Below are 23,604 nucleotides of genomic sequence, written 5' to 3' on the forward strand. Positions count from 1 at the left end.
TTCTGAAACAGAAAACCCAGAGTTTCCCTCATTTCAGGGTTAACATACTCTGAGTTTTCACTTAACCTCCTTTCTGAAACAGGCGCCCCTGGTCTTTTCACGATCGGATAGCTATCCGATCTGAGAAAACGCATGAAGTGGCCAGGTGTAAACAGCCCCAGAAATCATTCTAATATTCTGATTTATTATGAGTGTTGGAAACAGTTCTGCTGCCTAATATATTTGATGAATAAAAGGTTAAAAAGAACTGCATTTATTAAAAAATATATATAATTTCTAATAATATAAATCTTCTTTACTATCACTTTTTTTAAAATCAATTTAACACATCCTTGCTGAATAAAAGTATTGATTTATTAAAAAAAAATAATAAAAAAAATACTGACCTCAAATTACTGACCAGTAGTGTATATTGTTGTTACAAAAGATTTCTATTTTTAAAAAAATTGCTTTTTTTTTTTTTTTTTTTTTTTATTCATCAAAGTATCCTAAAAAAAGTATCACAGGTTATGAAAACATATTAAGCAGCAGAACTGTTTCCAACTTTGATAATGAATCATCATATTAGAATTATTTCTAAAGGATCATGTGATAGACTGGAGTAATGATCCTGAAAATTCAGCTTTGCATCACAGAAATAAATGATCATTTAAACCAATTATTTTAAATTGTAAAAATATATCACAATATTACTTTTTTTTCTGTATTTTTGATCAAATAAATGCAGGCTTGATGAGCAGAGGAAACTTCTTTCAAAAACATTAAAAATACTAATACTTATACTTGCCCTGTAATACATGTATTCTTTGTTTTAGATGTTATTAACTTAAATTCTTATGAATAATAAAAATGTTGTAATGTCTATTTGTTATTTATGGCCTGTACGCCTCATTATTGATCTGAGCTTCTACATCTTGAATTCGAATAACATTCGATAAAACATAATTGCTGGATTATTTTGACTATAATAAATTAGCAGATGAAACATAGTAGGCCTATACACTGTTTATCACAGATTACTTTGGACCAAAGTTACCATATTATAATTAATTATTATATAGTTCTATTCATTCATTTTATTTAAATTAGCACTGGTTAAAATGTATAAAGCATGAACAAGATATGAAACAATATTTATTAATAATACACAGTTTAAATATCACAAATATCAAATTGTATTTTCATTTGCGTCCTATGCTGGCTAATTACGACGTTTAACCTGTTATCATAATGAAATTCATGCATTTATTTATTTGTCATTTAAACTGATGCAAACAGGGAAAGAGAGTAGAAAACACTTATTATCCTGTCGCCCCCTCTAGTGGACAGCATTAAGTATTACGGCCTTCATTGCTCAGATAACTCAAGTCGATGGATTTTTTGGGAAAGTCTGACCAGTTAGAAGCAAGTTAGACCAGTCTGAGGGTCTGAGCTGAGTTTGGTGAAGCATCAAAGTTCTAGGCGGAGTCAATTTCTCATAATAATAATAACAATTAATCCCAAACCTGGTAATTTTGTCAGTATTTAATTTACGTTCACTGATTCTGGCTTCTCTCTTTTCTGTCTCTTTCTTTTCATGTGAACTGAGTAGGCTACACATGCTTAAATTCAAAAAATATAAACTTTATTTCTATTCAAAATTATTTATAGCCCATTATATAGTTCTATTATATATGTCACACACGCCTACCTGCCTTTTGATGTAAATAAAAGACTAGAGTGGTAAATGTTACGGACATATTATCATGGTACAGTTCAGCCTATTATTGATTTTTATTTCCACTTCCCTTTTATCCAAAGAGACGGAACTATTTGCACTGTATTTATCAATGGGAAATATGCTAATATAATCTGTCATATACTGTGGCTCACATTAATGGGGTTGCTTGCAAGTCGCAGCAGCACGAATTACGTGACCAGCAACATATTTCTAAATCAAATAGTGTGTGTAGTTAACAGTGAGTGGTGGTTTCAGACATTATTTCATTAAAGGGCATTTGTCAGTGCCGCACTCGTAGCCTACTGACTCTTATTCTGCCTGACAGAAAGAAAAGCTCACAGCTTACTGAAGGCGGAGCGGTTTGACCAATCAGATGAAAGGGGCGTTTCAGCGCCGCCCACGTGTGCAAATGAAATATCGAACCCATAAACCGACTTGTAAACGAAAAATGAAAAATCTAGCCAAAATCTAGCCAAAAAAACGAATAAACGAGCTGGTTTTCATTTCTCCTTATTCCATTCTAAACAGGAAATGAAATGATCAAAAAGTGCACGGACCCTATGACTTAGCACGACGGTGTAATAAGTTTATATACACTAGATGTCGCCTTGGCTACGGCAGTTTGGAATATTCTGGGCTCATCTGATTTTTTTGTACATAGCATAACCTACTTTGTTATGATTTTAGTATCATAATGATTAATAAATGCACGCACAATTATCATGAACTTGATTTGAACAAATGCCTATCAACTTGTGTGTGCAAAATTCAGAATTAAATGAATGTGCAGCAATTTGTACAAATAGAGAGTCTGTAGGCCTATACTGTTGTAGCCATTAAATAAGCGCATTTATTTTCATATTTGTTAAAATGTTATAATGTTATTTTTTTCCCCATGTATGTTGATTTATGAAAAGTGAACAGCACGAGTAAGATAGGATGCACAATATATCGAGAGACATGGAGCGGATCAGACATGATTTTGACCACTTCATTAAGTTTTGTTTTGTAGAAAGGCTTTCTTTAAAGTGAATTTCGTTTTGTATAAATTGTATCTTAATTTTAATAAATTTTAATAAATAAGATTTAATAAATAATAATAAAAAAATGATAATCTTGCATTGCACGTTAACTGGAGCGCATCTCATCCTAACTTAACGAAACTCATTGTATGCCTCACACACAGACATGAGAAATACATCAAATACACAAAGCTTGAAATGTCTTTAAACGAAATAATTCCAAACGAAAAGAAAAAGGCTACTCTCTGATTATGTAATCCATTATGTGCATTTCTCTCTATAGGCGCGTTCACTATACGGCGATCGTCAACTTCATCTTTGCAGCCGAGTCGACACTGTCAGAAAACACTAGATTATTAATAAAAATCAATGCACGCGTCACCGGATTTACAAATGCACATCTTGCTTGTTGCCCCCACACATATTATGTCGAAATAACGAGATATTATGTTGAAATAACATTATTAATAATAATACATATTTTATAATATTTGATTGAATGCTGAATGTTGCGCTTGTTCAGTTAATAAAATGAAAACTTTAATTGTGATCATTAAAATAATTGAATATTAAATATTTAGTGGCCAAGTTTTGGTAATTTATTTCTTTATATATATGTAAGGCATTCGTTCCAATCAACTGCCGCAGTCTAGTGTATATATCTATGACTTTGCACTTCTGGGTAAAGATGCGATCAGTCAAATGAAATCCAATAAACGCATAAATAAATATTCCAAATGAAAAACCGATGGGAAATGTGGTCCAATTTTCTAATACTATTATTTGATGACAACAATACATTTGTAAAAGAAAATCCAGCCATTTGTGTTTTTTTGTTTCTTTTTTTTAAAGAAAAAAACCAAGCTGCACCCTTTTTTAAATGTCATCTTTCATTCCGAAAGAGAATAATGAACAGATTGTAAATATTTGAAATATTTGAAATGATTGAATGATTTTGTTGTGTCATTATGATGAAGAAACAAGGCAAAAAAGTGCAAAAAAACCATTTGTGGAAGGCATCCGATGAGTGTCAACCCGGCCAGATCAGCAAATGCATCAAGGCAACCACGATTAGCCGGTGCACCAGCCAGCAAAGTGATTCAATGGTTCATAGGTGTAGCTCGCAGCCTCATCGCCCTACCCTCCACATTCTAAAGAGTGTACAGGCAGTTATTTATATAGGGCAGATAGGAGCTATGTTTCTCTTCGACGGTAACTGTAAATTGAATTCAAGCTGCGATTTTTGAAGTTGGATATACTCGCGCGGGCAAATACAGATGTGTTAAACACGATAAGAACACAAATTCTACCTTTATTCGTTAATACAGTCGGTATTTCCCACAATGATTCTGCTTTGCTATTGGCCCACGTCACGATCAGTAAGCGCTGCTATTGGCGGTCACGATTATTAAGTTTGAAAATGAAAATTCTGTCAGTAATTCCTCACCCTCATGTTGTTCCAACCCCTTCGTTCATCTTCGGAACACAAATGAAGATATTTTTGATTAAATGACTAAATTGGACTATATTAACGATGTGTTTAATGAATTTTTCTGGGCCAGCAAGTTTCAAACCCTTAGAAGCCTGAAGAAGTCTCGTTCCGAACACATCGCGATATTTGGCATCAGTTCACGTGTGTCAGATGTTGGTAAGTAGTAAATACGCTGTCCGAATAATGTGTTATATATAATGTATTTTCTGTTTGTCGATATTAATCAGATTAGCTCACGTTCAGTCACGGCATTATATCTGTCATCTCCACTGAGGCTTTGCGTTTTATTGCTTTCTAATTCAAAACAGGGTGATTAAGTTACACTGCCTGTCACATGACGTGAGCATAGGCCTAAAGACCTTAAATCAGTTCATCATATTCATATCAGATTAAAAGTAGTACAATTAGTTCCAAAGTTGTATTTGTAGTAGAAGCACAGTACAAACAACACTTACCATGCTTTTACCACATTAACATTAGTTTTACTGTGGTAAGTGTAGTAAAAAGACAGTAATCACAAAACTTACCATGCTTTTACCACACTATTGGTAGTTTTAATGTGATACTTACTGTAAATGCACATTAACCACAACGCTTACCATGCTTTTACCACAGGAATGATGTAAAACAACATAATGATATTTTATTTTCTCTTTTTTCAGCTGAAAAGACCTTTCGGACTATTATTGTTTGAGGACAAGTAAACGGAGGAGACAGACAGCTGCAAAGGCAAATATTCGCAATGGTATATACATGTGTTGGTTCGAACCCTAAATCAAACATTTTATCAAGCATTTGTTGTTTCTTAAACCTTTTCTCGCAAAACCCATAGCCCAATCAGTACGAAGATAGTCTGAAAGTCTTAATAATTCACAAGATTTAACAAGTTGTCAAATTCGTATACGATACTCGTACATATTTGTATACTCGTACACACACTGTCAGAAAGTTGATATTAATTGCATTGTATTGATTACAATTAGTGATGCACCGATGTGAAAATTGAGGCCGATACCGATAACCGATATTAATATTGCTGTTATGGCCGATACCGATATTTGCCGATGTCGATATCTCTGTATAGAAAACAAATTTTAATGATTATCAAATAAAGAGCTATTTTCCAAAACACTTTTTTTTTACTTTAGAAATGACTGATATTGGGCACCTTTACCTGTGTGCAAAATATGTCACATACGACACACATGCATTATACTGCATTGCATATACAGTAATGTGTGCTGGTCAACTTGTCTAAAATTAAGAAACCCTTAGAAAACAGTAAAAAAAACCACACAAAAAACAGGAACATTGTGTAAAATTAAGATAGGCTACTTTATTTATTATTCCAATATCCAAATATCGAGGGCTTGGAACCAGAGGGGCGTAAGTGGCATTTGACAAACTTTACAGGAGAGCCAAAACAAAATTTTGACCACACTTCAATCAACTGTATTTATTAACCTTCAACCACAACATTGCAACCACATACATACTTATATGAGTAAGTTCTTAAGTGAACATATTATGGAATATTAACACGATGAACATATTCTAAAACCTTGCAAAATCTTGAAAATATGGCAAAAACATCAAATACGCCTTTTTGGCACCAAACATTTCCAATTCTTCTAAAGAAAAATAGGGCGTATCTGCTGATCAATGCAGAAATGATTGGTCAAAACATTGGTTAAAAACACTCTAACTTCATAACTTTTCATTTTATTTAAAATACTGTATACATAGTCATTTCATCATTTCAAACTGTTTAACATTTCATTTCTAACCGTTTAATTTCAATTCTCATTTATGAGTTCACATTCATGTCAAACAGTTTAACATTTAATTTCAAACAGTTTAATTTCTCTTGTTTATTACACATTTCACTTTTTAGTTCACTTTAGTTGAACTAAAAAGTTCACTCACTGCCCACTGTCAGAGTGTTATAGAACTCTGCATAACAGTGAGGAATACTCCCATTGGTGCACAGGGTGAGTAGGTCTTTTTTCTTTAAGGCACTGATCACTGGAGGATTTTCATACAATGAGCTGGGGTGTGTGGTTCTGGTGCCTCTTGTTGCCTGTTGTGCCACCGTCAGTTTTCGGAAGGTTGGGGCGGTGAAATCATACTTGAAGAAGATTGTTTTTGGTTCATCTTTCGTGTAGCGGAACCATTTAATCTTCTGCCAATGAACTGATTGTCCCTCCTCATCTTTTGTTCTGTTTTTGAGTATGTGGTTGGAGAGGGACTTGAAGTCCAGAAAGTCCTTGTGTTCAAGTTCATGTACACTGTATGGGTCGTTCCTTCTTGCCATTCTCACAAGTGTGTAGTAGCCATCAGTAAATAGAAGTATGGGAGTAAATAGAAATGGGAGTAAATAGAAACTTTTCTTCTTGCAGTTTCCACTGCAGCATGCACACTATCACACTCCATGTCTAGTAGCCATCCATGATGGCTACTACACACTTGTGAGAATGGAAAGAAAGAACGACCCATAGTGTACATGAACTTGGACACAAGGACTTTCTGTACTTCAAGTCCCTCTCCAACCACATACTCAAAAACAGAACAAAAGATGAGGAGGGACAATCAGTTCATTGGCAGAAGATTAAATGGTTCCGCTACACGAAAGATGAACCAAAAACAATCTTCTTCAAGTATGATTTCACCGCCCCAACCTTCCGAAAACTGACGGTGGCACAACAGGCAACAAGAGGCACCAGAACCACACACCCCAGCTCATTGTATGAAAATCCTCCAGTGATCAGTGCCTTAAAGAAAAAAGACCTACTCACCCTGTGCACCAATGGGAGTATTCCTCACTGTTATGCAGAGTTCTATAACACTCTGACAGTGGGCAGTGAGTGAACTTTTTAGTTCAACTAAAGTGAACTAAAAAGTGAAATGTGTAATAAACAAGAGAAATTAAACTGTGTGAACTTAAATGTTAAACTGTTTGAAATTAAATGTTAAACTGTTTGACATGAATGTGAACTCATAAATGAGAATTGAAATTAAACAGTTTGAAATGATGAAATTAAATGACTATGTATACAGTATTTTAAATAAAATGAAAAGTTATGAAGTTAGAGTGCAATGTTTTGACCAATCATTTCTGCATTGATCAGCAGATACGCCCTATTTTTCTTTAGAGGAATTGGAAATGTTTGGTGCCAAAAAGGCGTATTTGATGTTTTTGCCATATTTTCAAGATTTTGCAAGGTTTTAGAATATGTTCATCGTGTTAATATTCCATAATATGTTCACTTAAGAACTTACTCATATAAGTATGTATGTGGTTGCAATGTTGTGGTTGAAGGTTAATAAATACAGTTGATTGAAGCGTGGTCAAAATTTTGTTTTGGCTCTCCTGTAAAGTTTGTCAAATGCCACTTGCGCCCTTCTGGCTCCAAACAATGTGTAGGCCATACATGTATTTTTTAGAGCCAGAAGGGCGTAAGTGGACATACGCCCCTCTGGCTCCAAACAATGCTCAAACTTTTGTGTTAGGTCTTTGTTGTTTTGTTGCTTTATTCAATACAAGTTGATTTCTGATGCGTCTTTTTGGCACAACTAGATAGAGCTCATCAAGACCTTTAATTTGATATATAGAACTCATTTTCGCCCAAAATGCCACTTACGCCCCTCTGGTTCCAAGCCCTCGATATGATACTAAAAAATACCACAGGGAAAAGGGCTTCTATTTGTGACGTGCTGTCTTTGCGTTTGAACATTGCACATTTTAAACAGGACACTCATTAACTGAATAAATGTTAGCCAATACAAACATATTTATAGAAAACAGTTGACAATGAATAGACAGGAGTCCAATAATAGCATAACGAATCATTCTTAAAATAATAACAAGTAGCCTAGGCTATAAGACCAATCCGACATGGGCTGTGTTAACAGTAAAACGTCCGTCATTTAACGAATTTTAAAAACACGGATGGATAATACAAAATACTTTCTGATATTTTGACAGAAAAAAAACAAGCAAGAACAAAATTTAAACTTAGCCCGTCAATTTTTCATTTTACAATTATCTTCTCTCTCTGTGTGTGCACGCGTCCGTGTTTGTGAGAGAGAGAGCTCGCGCAGCACTGATACAACGGTAGCCTACTTTTTAATCCACAAGTAACGAACGCGCTAGTTTTCATACAAAATAAATATGTAACATAATTAGGTAGGCTACTTTAGTTATTATTAATACAATAACGTAACACATGAAGGCTATACGTTTCTCAACACTGAGAATGAATCAATAAACGCCTGTTTCTCCACTCGCGCTTATCAGTAATCCACAAATCACACGTGCTGTCACTTTTGAGAAAAATCTAATTCGAACGGGTATCAAATATCAAGCAATATATTCAAATATCTACGAGTCAAAAAACGATCAGTCAAAAATGTGTCATGAAGAGGAAAAAAACATAAGTCGCACTGGACTGCGTTAACAATGTTACGGACGGGACAGTTGACGTGAGCGCTCTGAAAGCGCCACTAAGACTGCTTTAAAACTTTCACAGAGACCTCAAACAGAAAGCACAAAAAGCCTGTCTTTAAATTTAATTTCGTTTTGTATTAATTGTATCTTAATTTTGATAAATGTTTCACCAACCAATTGCCTGGATTGAATTAAATAAGAAGTAAATATAGTAGAAAATATTTAATCAGGACACGGAGGCGAGGGCGCGTGAACCTGGAGCGCGTCTCATCAATGAACCGAAATTTACCTGCCTCACAGACCGGAGACATATATAGAAAGCTTGAAATGTCTATTTTTAAACAGAACAATTCAAAACGAAAGAAAACAGACTGTTCTCTGCTTATGTCATCTGTATGAAATGTGTATTTATCTCAGGCACATTCACTACTGCTAAGATCGAGTCAGCATCGTCAACTTCATCTTCAACTTCACACGTCAAATGTCGGCCTGTTCACATCGGCCATATTTTGACATCGGAACGATACCGATGTGTAAAAAAATGACCATATCGGCCGATATTATATCGGCGGCCGATATGTCGTGCACCACTAATTACAATTATTACAAATTGGTCCCCGGGATCAGCCCTTCCCAGGTAAAGTTTCTAGAATATTGAAATCGGTATTTACTCATCAAATGCTCTCTCCTGAATCGCCGCCGCTAGAGTTCTTACGAGATCAAGAAAATATGATCATATAACAGCGATTTTATCATCACTGCATTGGTTACCTATAAAGTTCCGTATTAATTATAAGGTATTGCTACTGACTTATAAAGCTCTAAACGGCTTAGCTCCAGTCTATTTAACGGATCTTCTATCGCCCCTATAATCCATCGCGCTCTTTAAGATCACTAAATTCAAGGCTTTTGGTCATACCTAGGATATCCAGAACCACCAAAGGAGGGAGAGCATTTTCACATTTGGCTCCAAAACTCTGGAATAGTCTTCCTGATACTGTTCGTTGCTCAGACTCGCTCTCCCAGTTTAAAACTAGATTAAAGTCGCATCTCTTCAGCCAGGCATTCATATAATCCTACAGTTCAAACTACAATCCGGCCTGTAGCTCATAAATGCCAGAGGAGAACTGGCCCCCGACTGAGCCTGGGTTTTCCCAAGGTTTTTTTCCTCCATTAGGTCACCTGATGGAGTTTTAGGACACCATTAGGTCACTTGATGGAGTTTTTCGGTTCCTTGCCACTGTTGCCTTTGCCTTGCTCAGTTGGGGATATTTTGGGGATATTTAATTTAATTTTATCAATCAATAAATTCCTCTTGAAACAAACATTGTTGTATTATTTTAATTTAATACTGTGAAGCTGCTTTGATACAATCTGTATTGTGAAAAGCGCTATACAAATAAACTTGACTTGACTTGACTTGACTTGAATCGTATGGTAAATTAACTTATTTATAACTGTCTTAATTTATGTTTCAAGAACAATAGTAATTGCACATAGAGTAAGTCGAGACTTTCTTGTTTTACAGCAGAGAAGGAAGACCAGTCCTTATATCAACGCAAGCTAATCGAATAAGTCCTTTGTTTCGGGTGAGGAAGGAACATCTGGTGCCCAAAGAAGACAGAAAGCTGCGCGAGTCCATTGGTATGTCTTGTATTGAAACCAGGGGCGGAGTGGGACCAAAAAAATCTACCGGGAAATTTCGTAGACCACCGGCCCTCGTGGTAAAAAAAAACAACAAAAAAACAAAACAAAACATTTGCTAACAAATATAGCGGTGAATGAGAGAATATTAAATTATATATTTTTTTGTTCCCATTTGCTCAAATAGCAAAAGAAAAACTCCTCTATAGTTTTTTCACAACTTTCAAAAAAAGGAAAAAAAGTATTATTATTATATTGGCTATATTAATAATAATTGAGCAAAACTTGGCCACTAAATATTTAATATTCAATTATTTTAATTATCACAATTAAAGTTTTAATTGTATTAATTTGAACAAGCGCAACATTCAGCATTCAATCAAATATTCTAAAAGATGTATTATTAATAATAAGGTTATTTCAACATAATATCTCGTTATTTCGACATGTGTGCGTGCAACAAGTAAGATGTGCATTTGTAAATCCGGTGACGCGCGCATTGATTTTTATTAATAAACTAGTGTTTTCTGACAGTGTCGACTCGCTGCAAAGATGAAGTTGACGATCGCCATAGTGAACGCGCCTATAGAGAGAAATGCACATAATGGTTTACATAATCAGAGAGTAGCCTTTTTCTTTTCGTTTTGAATTATTTCGTTTAAAGACATTTCAAGCTTTGTGTATTTGATGTATTTCTTATGTCTGTGAGGCATACACTGAGTTTCGTTAAGTTAGGATGAGATGCGCTCCAGTTCACGTGCAATGCAATCGACCGCGCGGGCGCATCCATGATTATATTGTCTACTATATTTGCTTCTTATTTATTCATCCATTGGTTGATGAAAAAAATATTAAAATTAAGATACAATTTATATAAAACGAAATTCACTTTAAAGAAATGCTTTCTACAAAACAAAACTTGATGAAGTGGTCAAAATCATGTCTGACCCGCTCCATGTCCCTCGATATATTGGGCATCCTATCTTACTCGTGCTGTTCACTTTTCATAAATCAACATAAATGAAAAACAGAAATTATTTTTGGGGGTGCTATCGGGGTGCTTTGGACTTTCTTGGGGGTGCTGAAACAGCTGCTAGCGCCGCCCATGCTCAGCGCCACCTTTCAGTTTTCTTTCTTGCCTTTTCATCATTTAACTCACACGGTTAGACTTCCAAAACGTGACGAGGAAAAAGAGGTGTTCGGCGGCTTTTTACATCAAAGGCCGGCCCGACAGGCTATGCCATTTGGGGAGGGGCCGCACACTGATCCCCCTATTTTTTTTTTGTTGAAAATCCTAGACATGGTTGGACCTGCCGAACGGGTTGAGCATTTTTATAGGCTATAGCTACTGTGTTGAGCAGAGAGGCTGCACTGCACAGTTTGACCAGCGGGAAGCGGCCGCATATCAGGCCTTCAGATGGTGTTGCTAATATAACTCGCAACGTGTGGATTCTCAGACCGGCCCTCGCGGCCTCAAAACACTACCGGCCCACCGGGAAAAGTCCCGACTCTCCCGATTGCCACTCCGCCCCTGATTGAAACAATGCTGTAATATGTAGTACATAATTTGATGTTGACAATTTTACATTGTACAGGTTATCACTTGGTTTTTGACCAAGTGAAGCTCTTGAAACAAGTGACAGGAGAGTATGTAACTTGTCTGGAAAGTATCAGAGTCGCATTTGGCACGCGTGCCTTAGGTTGCCGACCCCTGGTCTAGCCTATAGTCTATGGTACCAATCACGTTAGTGAAGCCTGAGTAACATATACTGTAATCGGCATGGTCATGAATGCATGATCTTCATAAAAAATTATGATAGCCTAAAAAAAAACTGCTTAAAAAAAAAACTGCTTTACAACATTGGGTCTTAATGTAGCTTTTCTACTAAAACGAATCCTTTTTTTATTGCCTGTGTGTGAAGGGGTTGTGATATCACATTAAAATGATCCACTTTTCGGGTTTTGCTATTACCTCTGAAAGCAAGTATTCTTATGTTTATGTGAAGGTGCCGGGTCGGATTTACCGCGAAATCCAGTGACGTCACCTGCATGCGCGGAGCGCTCCCGAGCCTCTCGCCTCGTCTAGCCTACTGATTTTGCACTCAACAGCGACGACACTGCAACTTATGACATGGACTTATGACTTATGCAACTTATGACATGTCTGATAACACTAAGAAACGACCTGCTCCCAGCACAACACAGACTCCAACACAAACTCCACATATTGATAAAAAAAACAATAAAACGTTTTTTTCTTTCTGCTGAAGCTCGTATTAAAGGCCAGACGTGAATCGGATGAACTTCGGGTGAAAAAACACGGATCAACATCGGCAGGGCGTTTGAATCATGGAGAGACCTTATCTACAAACCTAGAATGTATACATTTCCTGAAGAAAATGTGAAGCAGTGCTTGCAGTGGCAAAATTCGGCACGGTTGATAGGGTTCCATTCTTATCATGGTACGAGCATGGAGCATTAGTTCAACGTCAAGCTGATAAAAGTAGCCTATTATTGTAACGTTGCAGTGGGAGTTTACCTGAGTTTCTAGCATGTTGTGGGATGCTCTCTCTGGTGTGTTGCGTGACGCGTCTCAGTCTGGCCGGTATCCACAGTGCTCGCTCATAAATTCGAGCACGCGCAAGAGCACGCGCTTGTCAACTTATTGGTTGCAATCTGAAACATCACCGCTAGAGGCCGCTGAAAACTACATACAGCTCCTTTAAGTGGCTTGGAAATGCCACAAAAAAACCTAAAACTGTTTTTTTAAACCTAAAAGCGCCAGGTAAACTCCGAATGACACGACAGACAGCACTTTCCATCAAGTTCTCCGCATCTCCAATAGTGTAAAGGAAAGAGCCACTCGCAAATAATCTTAAGGCAATGCAAACAGTTTGTGCTGTAGTTAAAGCCCGACTCCGACAAGTCGAAAATAAGTGTGCGTTTCCAACAAATTAATCATGTAAACGACAATCTCACCAGTCACGAGAAAAAATATATATCTCAGAAAGTGCACTATTGTAACGCAAAATCTCAGTTCTTCGTACCTCAGGGCCCGTTGTTCGTACGTCGCTAACTCAGTTAGCTGGATTTGATTATTGGCGATTTGGCATGATCTGGGATTGTTTGGTTCTTCGACGCTCATCCTGGACTTGCTGTCATAGCAACAGGTGCGCAAGCTTATTTCATGTTAACAGGATTAGATCCCGGCTTCATAAGCGCTGGACTTCCCGTATCAGCTCCGCTTATGAAGCCGCAGTCTAATCCTGTTAACATGAAATAAGCCTGCTCCCGAGCAGGTTTAAGCTTGCGCACCTGGGGCCCGTTCTTCGTACGTCGCTAACTCAGTTAGCTGGATTTGATTATTGGCGATTTGGCATGATCTGGGATTGTTTGGTTCTTCGACGCTCCTCCTGGACTTGCTGTCATAGCAACAGGTGCGCAAGCTTATTTCATGTTAACAGGATTAGATCCCGGCCTCATAAGCGGAGCTGATACTGTACCAGCCATTTGGATTATAGACATACTTAATTTAATGCAGCAACAAATTATTTACAGTGTAGCAAGATGATTTAAAACTCATTTACCTGTAATTAAGGTGTTGCTGTTACTGGTCCCTGGCTTTAGGTCTAAAGGCCTATTTATACTTCTGCGTCGAACTTACGCCGTAGCTACGTCGTAGGCTGTGCTTAGCGCGCGTACCCTTTGGCGTACCCTGATGCGCACCTCTCCAAAAATGTAACAACGCGTCAATTCTACGCGGACGCAAGCGCTGTGATTGGTCTGCTAGAACCCCTCCCTCGGGTTTCACATGGTCCCTCTGCATGAGTAATTGCGCGTCAACGCGGACAACGACGCAGAAGTATAAATTAAAACCAACGCGTTGCCTACAGCGTAGAGGCTCCGGCGTAGGTCCGACGCAGAAGTATAAATAGGCCTTAAGGAAGAGCTGCCCCCAGGAATGCCCTCCACAATGGGTCGGTTCTCATTTAGCCCAAGGGCCAGCTCTTCTGCCGGGGTATAACGTGGGGGTGCAGGACCACCACCTGTTTTTTTCTGCTCCGCCTTTTCCTTGGTTGCAGATAACCATAAACAGACAAACAGACACATCATTTAAAATGTCTTTGCTAAAAGAGACTAATCAGTAGAAGTAGAAAAGATTACCAGTTTGAAGAATATTCTTGTACTTCACTTTTACTTGTTCCCATGTTCTAGTGGGTCCTGAGGTGGCTCTGACATTAAGCAATTATGAAATTATTAAAATACAAGAATATATACTGTAATAAGTGATATAACCATAACATGGAACACTTACGCATTTAATTTGTCTGTTACTTTTTGCCAGCCCTCTCTCCTGGCTTTTGCACACTTTGATTCCCAGTGTTCCCTGGCGTTTTAATTATATTTTTCAAACTCTGCATACCCTTCCAGTAAAAATTCCTGCTCTGCTGCGTTGAAAAACTGAGCGCGCTCTTTGGCCATGGTGAGCAGCCAATAGCAGCGTTGCTGATCAATGTTTCTACTATCGATACATATCCCCTTTTAAACCAGCGCGTGAACGCGCAATTATCTCACTAACTCAATCCAGCTATACTAATCATATCCGGCAGGTGTGTTCGAAGAACCAAATTAGTCAGATCATGATTAGCACGATGATATCATCTTGGATGTCTCGTTTGATCTCAGATGTTTTAAGCAACGTACGAAGAACGGGCCCCAGTTGCTATGACAGCAAGTCCAGGATGAGCGTCGAAGACCCAAACAATCCAAGATCATGCCAAATCGCCAACAATCAAATCCAGCTAACTGAGTTCTTCGACGCTCATCCTGGACTTGCTGTCATAGCAACTGGGGCCCGTTCTTCGTACGTTGCTTGAAACATCCAAGATCAAATTATGAGACATCCAAGGTGATATCATCGGCCTAATCATGATCTGACTAATTCGTTTCTTCGAACACACCTGCCAGTTATGATTAGTATAGCTGGATTGAGTTATCTGAGATAACTGCGCGTTCATGCGCTGGTTTAAAAGGGGATATGTATCGATAGTAGAAACATTGATCAGCAACGCTGCTATTGGCTGCTCACCATGGCCAAAGAGCGCGCACAGTTTTTCTCCGCAGCAGAGCAAGAGTTATTGAAGGTTATGCAGAATATGAAACCTTAATTAAAACGCCAGGGAACACCTCAAAGTGTGCAAAAGCCAGGAGAGAGGGCTGGCAAAAAGTAGCAGACAAATGAAATGCGTAAGTGTTCCATGTTATGGTTATATCACTTATTACAGTGTATATTCTTGTATTTTAATCATTTCATAATTGCTTAATGTCAGAGCCACCTCAGGACCCACTAGAACAGTGTTCTTCAACCCTGCTCCTGGAGGACCCCCAACACTGCACGTTTTCTTTGTCTCCCTAATCAAACACACCTGATTCAACTCATCAGCTCATTAACCCATGTGATAATGAGTTGATGAATTGAATCCGGTGTGTTTGATTAGGGAGACAAAGAAAACCAGCAGTGTTGGGGGTCCTCCGGGAGCAGGGTTGAAGAACACTGCACTAGAACATGGGAACAAGTAAAAGGGAAGTACAAGAATATTCTTCAAAATGGTAATCTTTTCTACTTCTACTGTTCTTTGTCTCTTTTACAAAAGAAAAGCACCGTTAAATGTGTTTGTCTGTTTATAACAGCAACCAAGAAAAAGGCTGAGCTGAAAAAAAAAAAAACAGGTGGTGGTCCTGCTCCCTCACATTATACCACATTATACCCCAGCAGTAGAGCTGGCCCTGGGGTTAAATGTGAACCGACCCATTGTGGAGGGCATCCCTGGGGGCAGCTCTTCCTCAGACCAACAGCCAGGAACCAGTAGCAGCAACACCTTCATTACTGGTAAATGAGCTTTAAATGATCTTGCTACACTGTAAAATATATCTTTTTTTTTTTGCCGCATTAAATTAAGTAGGCCTATATAATCCAAATGGCTGGTACAGTAATTTCAGCTGTTAAATATTGAGTAGTGATCAATTGCTTTGACTTGTGAAGGTGAAAACTGCTGAACTTAATGTAAGAATATTTTGCCATGAGTTACTGATCACATTTGTTCATATAGTGTAGTTCATTGTAATGCCATTGTGTTTCCTCTTTTGTGCAGTTTTACATAATACACCAACACTTGTACCTGTTCCCAAGAAAGTAGTGGCTGAAATATGTGCAGTAAGTGGACTTTTTCTAACTTTACATCAAAAGGGAAGAAAGTGCAACACTTTGTAATGCCCATTTGTTTCCATTGCACAGGACAGTGAAGAAACCCTCTCAGATGACTGTCCTTTGGAGGAAGTACTTGTAAGTGCATAAATAACTTTACTTCATTTATAGTAACTTGTGTACATATTATTATTTCTGACTGCAATATGAGTTGCAGGAGGAAAGGCCTACTGCACAAAGTGATACAGAGGTGGGCAGTGTAGTAACCTACTTGTACTTTTTATTTTTGTTGCATGAGGCTTGTGTTGACAGTTCTTTTTTTTTTTATTTTTTTTTTTTATTCTTTTTATCCAAACATGGCACAGGGTGATATCCGTATATAAACGGAATCTACAACAGAAAATTTAGTATTTTGACCTGAAAAAACAGAAAAATGAAGGGGAGAAATAGAACTTGACACCTTAAAGAAGAAAAAACTGGCACTAGAGATTGAGTTGCTTCAAAAGGAACTTCAGAGTAAGTGCTAAATACACTATTTCACACAAGAGTACTATTGCTGACCTTGGATCAACCCTGTATCACATGAAATACGTTCTAAGGAAACTATTTTGCAAATCGCAATTACGTTACATGCCAACATATAAGCAGTGCTATTACGTTGGTCCTTAACCTAATATAAGCAGTGCTATTACGTTGGCCCTTAACCTAATATAGCCAATCTATTGCAGTGCTATTACGTTTGTCCTGAACATAATACATCCAAAGCAGGTTTCTTTTCACACGTAGCAGCTAATGCTGTTCATTTTGTTTTAATTATTTACTCCCTTTTTTCTCATTGGGCTACAAAATATTATCTATGCCAGGGCGAGTCAAATGGCAGCACACAGATAATTTTTATCTGGCCCTCCAACTGGTTTTTGATGTTTAAAACCCCTCGCAATCTGATATCAAAGTCCCCGCAAAGGTTTAGCGCAGAGTCATAGAGAGAGAGAGTTGCGACACTCCCATAGACCTCCGTTGTAAATAATGGCGGCGCTTTTAACCGCCTACTTCCGGGATATGAAGATCGGAATAGTTCCAAACACTGTCATTTGGGCGTTGGACACCATTCACTTACATTGCTGCGCGTCGAGTTCAGGGATGGAAATTAACTTTTTTGTCCACAGGCCACTGTGGCTGGTGGATTTAAAAATCTACCAGCCACTCAATGTTTTTATCAGCCACTTTCTTGTTTTTAACCTACAATGTGTAACTGCATGTGAAAATTAATACTACAAGATCTACAATACTTAATCAGTTTATTTAATCTCAAGTCTCAATTAAATACTGACATTTTCTCTTTCGTTCTTATACACACACCAGGCAAGGTATTATGGGTGCGTTAGTAGGCCCACCCACTTCACTTTTCAACAGGCCCACCCAAAACTTGTCTTCAAAAAAAAATAAAAAGTTTATATATTCTAATTTTGTCAAGAACTATAAAAAATCGTCAATAAGATCATAATTTGTGCTAAAATAGTCTAAATGTTTAGTTTTAAATTTTTTAAAAAGCTGGTTATGTCTATCTTGATGTTTCTGCGCAAATTCAGCAGACGGGTTTGTTCCGATCAGAGCTCGTGAGTGGAGAACGCATTTCTGAATAGCTCGCTCATTCCGCAAGGTCGCTCGCTCAACCCAGAATGGCCTGATCCTGGTTCGAAAATATGTGGAATAGGGCTGCCTCCGAGTTAAAAAAAATTCTAGTCGACTAGTTGTTGTTCATTTAAGCCATTCGTGGACAAATCGCCCCTGTATATTATTTTAATTATGCTTAAATAGGCTATAGTCTACAGGATAATGCGCGTTTACGTAATATAGCCGCACTCAAGCGCACGACCGCACGCATAAAGCTTGCCACAAAGAACCGGTAAAAGTAATGAAAATTAATGCGTCTAAAATAGCAAGGAGACATTTAATTATTAATTAATAAACTGGTGTTTTGCGGATTCGCCATGAACGCCAGAGAGAAATGCACATTTCATATGGATTTCACAATCAGAGAGCCTATTTCTTTTGGTTTTGAATATTTTCGTTTAAAAGTAGACATTTCAAGCTTTCTGTAATATATAGCCTATATTTCTCAAATCTGTGAGGCACAAGCTGAGTTTCGGCGCTCTCCAGTTCACATGCAATGCAAGTGATCATGCCGGCGCCTTAATACATTGTCTGCTATATATTTTCTTATTATTTATTATAAATACAGTCAATTCGTTGATAAAACATTGATCAAAATTAAGATACAATTTATACAAAACGAAAATCTTTTAAAAAGAGCCTTTCTACAAAACAAAACTCAATGAAGTGGTCAAAATCATGTCTTACATGTCATGTCTCCAGACATATTTGCGCATCTCATGATGTAGGCCTATCATATCTTTCTCGGCGAACAGCGCCGTTGCTGGGAGGGCGCCAGCGCCTCTGCCTCGCGAGTGGATGATAGCCCTGAAGACGCCAATGGTAGGCTATACCTTTAGTGGTAGTATAGGTACCTTTTGTTAAGTTATACCTCAAGAGTCTTCGTAGCGCACTAAGAGACAACGGTATGATGCGTAATGGAGATTCCAAAGCGCTCTTCTTTGGTCAGAACCATGGAGAGCGATCGCGGATAGGTCCGTCCTATGCACCGACACTTTTTACAATGCAACAAAATATTTAAAGAGCATCAAGCTATTAAAATCTATATTTTATTTTATATTTTAATCTGTTATTTTATCAGTCATTTGTATTAGGTTAAACAGTGGTTGAATAACGGTTTTAATTTAACGTTTTTAATTTAAGGTCCACCTTGTCTCGTCGTAAACTAACCAATCTCGGGACTCCCCATTGTCTGCTTTTCTCCATCGTTCTTTAAAAAAACGTTTTTTTACCTTCGATGTAATGCCAAATTTTTTTGAAGGTGTGCCTCCTCTAAAAGTGTCCGCCGTCCATGTGAAACAGTATGCTATTTTTATTTACCCGCCACGGTGGCCGGTAGGTGAAGCGAGCAGTGTTACCAACTTAGCAATTTTGTTGCTAGATTTAGCAACTTTTCAGACTACCCTAGCAACTTTTTTTTCAAAAAGCACCTAGCAACAAATTTAGCAATTTTTTTAGTTTATTTGGCAACTTTTAGCAACTTTTGGAAAGTGACTCTAATCCAAACAACACTCGCAAGGGCGTGGTGAGCTGGTAAGGGCACCACAACTTCCAATAGGAAATTTGAACTGCAGTAGTCACCGTTCTACCTGAAGAGGTTGAACAGCCTTTTTACAGCATATATTGTAGAATTAAAACACTTTATACCCAAATGTCAAATAAATTACTTGAATAAATGAACAGCATTAATAAAGCCCCAGTCTTACAGATCATTAACTAAAAAAAGTTGTTTTAGGTCTTCTTTTTTTTAAAGGTGGGGTATGTGATTTGCAAAACGGCTGGCAGATTTTGAAAATACACAACTCAAATGGTCCTACCTTCTTTCCTTTGACTCCACCCATTCGAAGAGCATGGACATGGATGGGGGGAGGGGGGTATGGTACGACCGTTTGATTGACGCACTTACTGTCCAATGATTCTAGGTGGTCTTGGAAATGATTGGCTGGAGTTTTTCGAGTCTTGCCCGTTCCACAGATGAGTAAATTGCTTAATTTTCATGTCAGTGCTTCTAACTCAGTGGCTGTAAGTGGGTTAGGGATAGGATTTCAAGTGATTTTGAAAAAATGGCCAAAAAAGAGAATTACATACCCCACCTTTAACTAAAAAAAGTTGGTTTAGGGTTTAGTTACTGGGTAACTAAACCAACTTTTTTTAGTTAAATTTTTTTTTTTTATATATATATATATATATATATATATATATATATATATATATATATATAATTTATTTAACAAACAATAATATCTACGTATTACATAATGGCGTAGTTTTGCGTTGCGATTACGTAATGACGTCATAACGCAATGACGTCACAACGTCATTTAGCAACTTTTAGCAACAAATCGATCTGCCTTTAGCAACTTCCCCTGAAAATTAGTTGGCAACACTGGAAGCGAGTTTACCCGCCACAACACAAAATCACCCGCATTTGGCTGGTGGCGGGTGCTAATTTCCATCCCTGGTCGAGTTGTTCCAGAGTTAAGTTGCCGAAATATCGACCTCTTTTGAATTGTCAACTGTCTATATTGTATCAGAGGCCCTTTGCGATGCTTATACTGGTCTTCATTTGTACATGCACAGCGTAATTATTTATATTTTATGTTGGTTGTTTCAACCAATTTTCAAGCACTGCCTGCTAGCTAACGTTAGTTAGCTAGCGCGACTTCGTCAGCTAAGAGTTCGGTAATGAATCGCTACCACCTTTATAGCAACTTTTATTTAATTTAATTTTTTGGGATATACTAACTTTTCATTATGTTATTATTGTCTTGAGTGAAGCGGCTTGTGAGAACAATGCTGGACCTTTAGGATTGTTATGGCCATCACCAGTCCTGTCTGTTTCATGGATCACCTGCCCCTGGTTTTTGTTTTTCTTGTTCACACACACAAGCACACATTTTTGTTGTCTGTCATTGTTTAATAAAAAAATATTTTATTTGAAAACCTTCATTTGTATCAGCCATGCTTAAATTCGTTTTTAATCTGTTATAGTTTTGATAATGTGTATGGCCTTAATCTTAAAATAATATTCTTAGTCTTAACATGATCATGTTTCACGTTGTGGTCCTGGGGGTGGCCACTTTCATCAGAAGAAGTGAGCTAGCTTCTAAGCGAATTCTGAACGGACCGCCACGGCAGACCTCTTTGCGTGATCACGAACAGTGTTGGGAGTAACGCGTTACAAAAGTAATTAATTACTGTAATGCATTGCTTTTTGCTGTAACGCGGTAATGTAAGGCATTACTGGGGGAAAAAAAGTAATATTTTACTCGGTACAAATGTCAGTAACGCGCGTTACAAGCATTGTTAGTTAACCTGGAATAAAGTGGTAGTTTTTTTTTCTTCATACAAATTCGCCAAAATCACCGCGAGATCAGCAGAGGAGAAACGTCCGCGCAAAATGTTTCACTTCCTGTACGTTTATCAGACAGAGCCGAGATGAGTGAGCCTGCAGCGGATAGTACATTCTCAACAGCGAGAGAGGGAGTTTCCTGCTTACCAGTCGCAGTGGTCCAGCGCCGTTTCCATGGCAAAAGTGCGCCGCGGCCGCTCCAGTGTTTGAAAGCGACATGAATGTTCAAAGTTCACGCGCACGGCAATTGATTAAACCACGTCAAAATCATGCAGCATTTACAAACATCTAGAATTAGAACATTACTTAAATAAAAATCTCATTAATATTAAATTATACATTTAAAACTGATTTTGGAGATCTATGACTCGTTCATAGACCAAATGGCCTATGCCCACACTACTGCAGTCACTCACAATAATAATAAAAATAAAATAAAAATATTTGGCTTAGTTATTATTCATTAGTTATTTTTTGCTAAAGTTTAAGCCTAAAGTTTACCCCGGGCTTAAAGTAAAAAGATGTCTGTACCATGCGTCCATGCAAAGTACCATGGTAATATTTGAGGTACCATGGTTATATCTGAGGTAGTATGTACCATGGTAATATGTACGGCAGAATGTACCATGGTTATTTCTGAGGTACTAGGGCATGTACCATGGTAAATCTGAGGTACCATACTATGTACCATAGTAACATACTGTACAGTATACTTCAGATATTATCATGGTACCATGATAATATCTGAAGTACTATATAGTATGTACCATGGTTATATCTGAGGTACTATGGTATGTACCATGGTAAATCTGAGGTACCATACTATGTACCATAGTAACATCTACAGTACCATGCAATGTACCATGGTACCATGATAATATCTGAAGTACTATATAGTATGTACCATGGTTAGATGTAAGGTACCATGGTACTACTATGGTATACCATGGTATGTACTATAGTACATCATGGTAAAATTTCTTATGGGTCCAAGCTCAGTCGGATACCACATCACCTTCTACTGGATGTGTAATGAGCTAATTGAGCATCATACGCTACATTTAGATTGCCAAATCCATATTTGCAGTTATTTTGGTGAGAGTAACTTAAAAGTAATGCAATAGTAGTGTAATGCCTTACATTTTAAATACAGTAATATTGTAATGTAACGAATTACTTTGAAATGACAGTAACAAGTAATAAATAATGCATTACAGTTTCGAAGTAACTTGCCCAACACTGATCACGAAGGTAGGCTAATGGCTGAATCAAAATTTATAAGCAAAATCACGGGAATCAATAGCCTAATACAGCCCAGTTGTGCTAAAATAAATATCATGAGACGTCCATCATCAGATGAATGATATGGAAAAGTTAAGTTAGAGCCGCTAAAGCCAGTGCCACTACCCATGCGAACATGAACACTAAGCTTTTCCCTCCAAAAATATAGCTTAAAACTTATCTCCAAATGCAAAACTGACATTAACAAAATGCAATAATGCAATAACAGCTGAAAAAGTACTTGGGTGTGTGTTTTATTTTATATTTACCGTTCAATAATGCAATCGCTGCTGTCTGTCCCATAGAAGAACATGACAGCCAGCGTACGTTTTGGAACTATTGGGGCTTACATGAACCACGTGACAGCAATAGCGGCGACATCAAAGAGTGTCGCAACTCTCTCTCTCTAGCGCGTTCAGCGGTGAGTTTAACAACGCACGTGATCATTCAGCGGTGAGTTTAACAACGCACGTGATCTCACGGCAGTTCGTGATATGGTCACGTAATTTAATCTATTGATTTGTGCTACGGACACGTTTATTTCGTTATTTTCGTAATACCAGCACGTTTTTTAAACTAATGTATTTTCAATGGGAAGCGTCTTTCGTGATAATAACAGCACGATTCTTTCTGCCTGGCTTGTCGGCTGCAGCAGAGAAGCTGTTTAATCAACATTTATTCACGAGATCTTTTGTATTTTTATGTATTTTTTTTATGTTATTATTTCGGTCTTATTGCCAGGGAAGCTGGTTTGCTTTGCTGTTTAT

Source organism: Leuciscus leuciscus (genome assembly GCF_965113295.1).
Source record: "Leuciscus leuciscus genome assembly, chromosome: 2".
NCBI classification, from domain to species: Eukaryota; Metazoa; Chordata; class Actinopteri; order Cypriniformes; family Leuciscidae; genus Leuciscus; species Leuciscus leuciscus.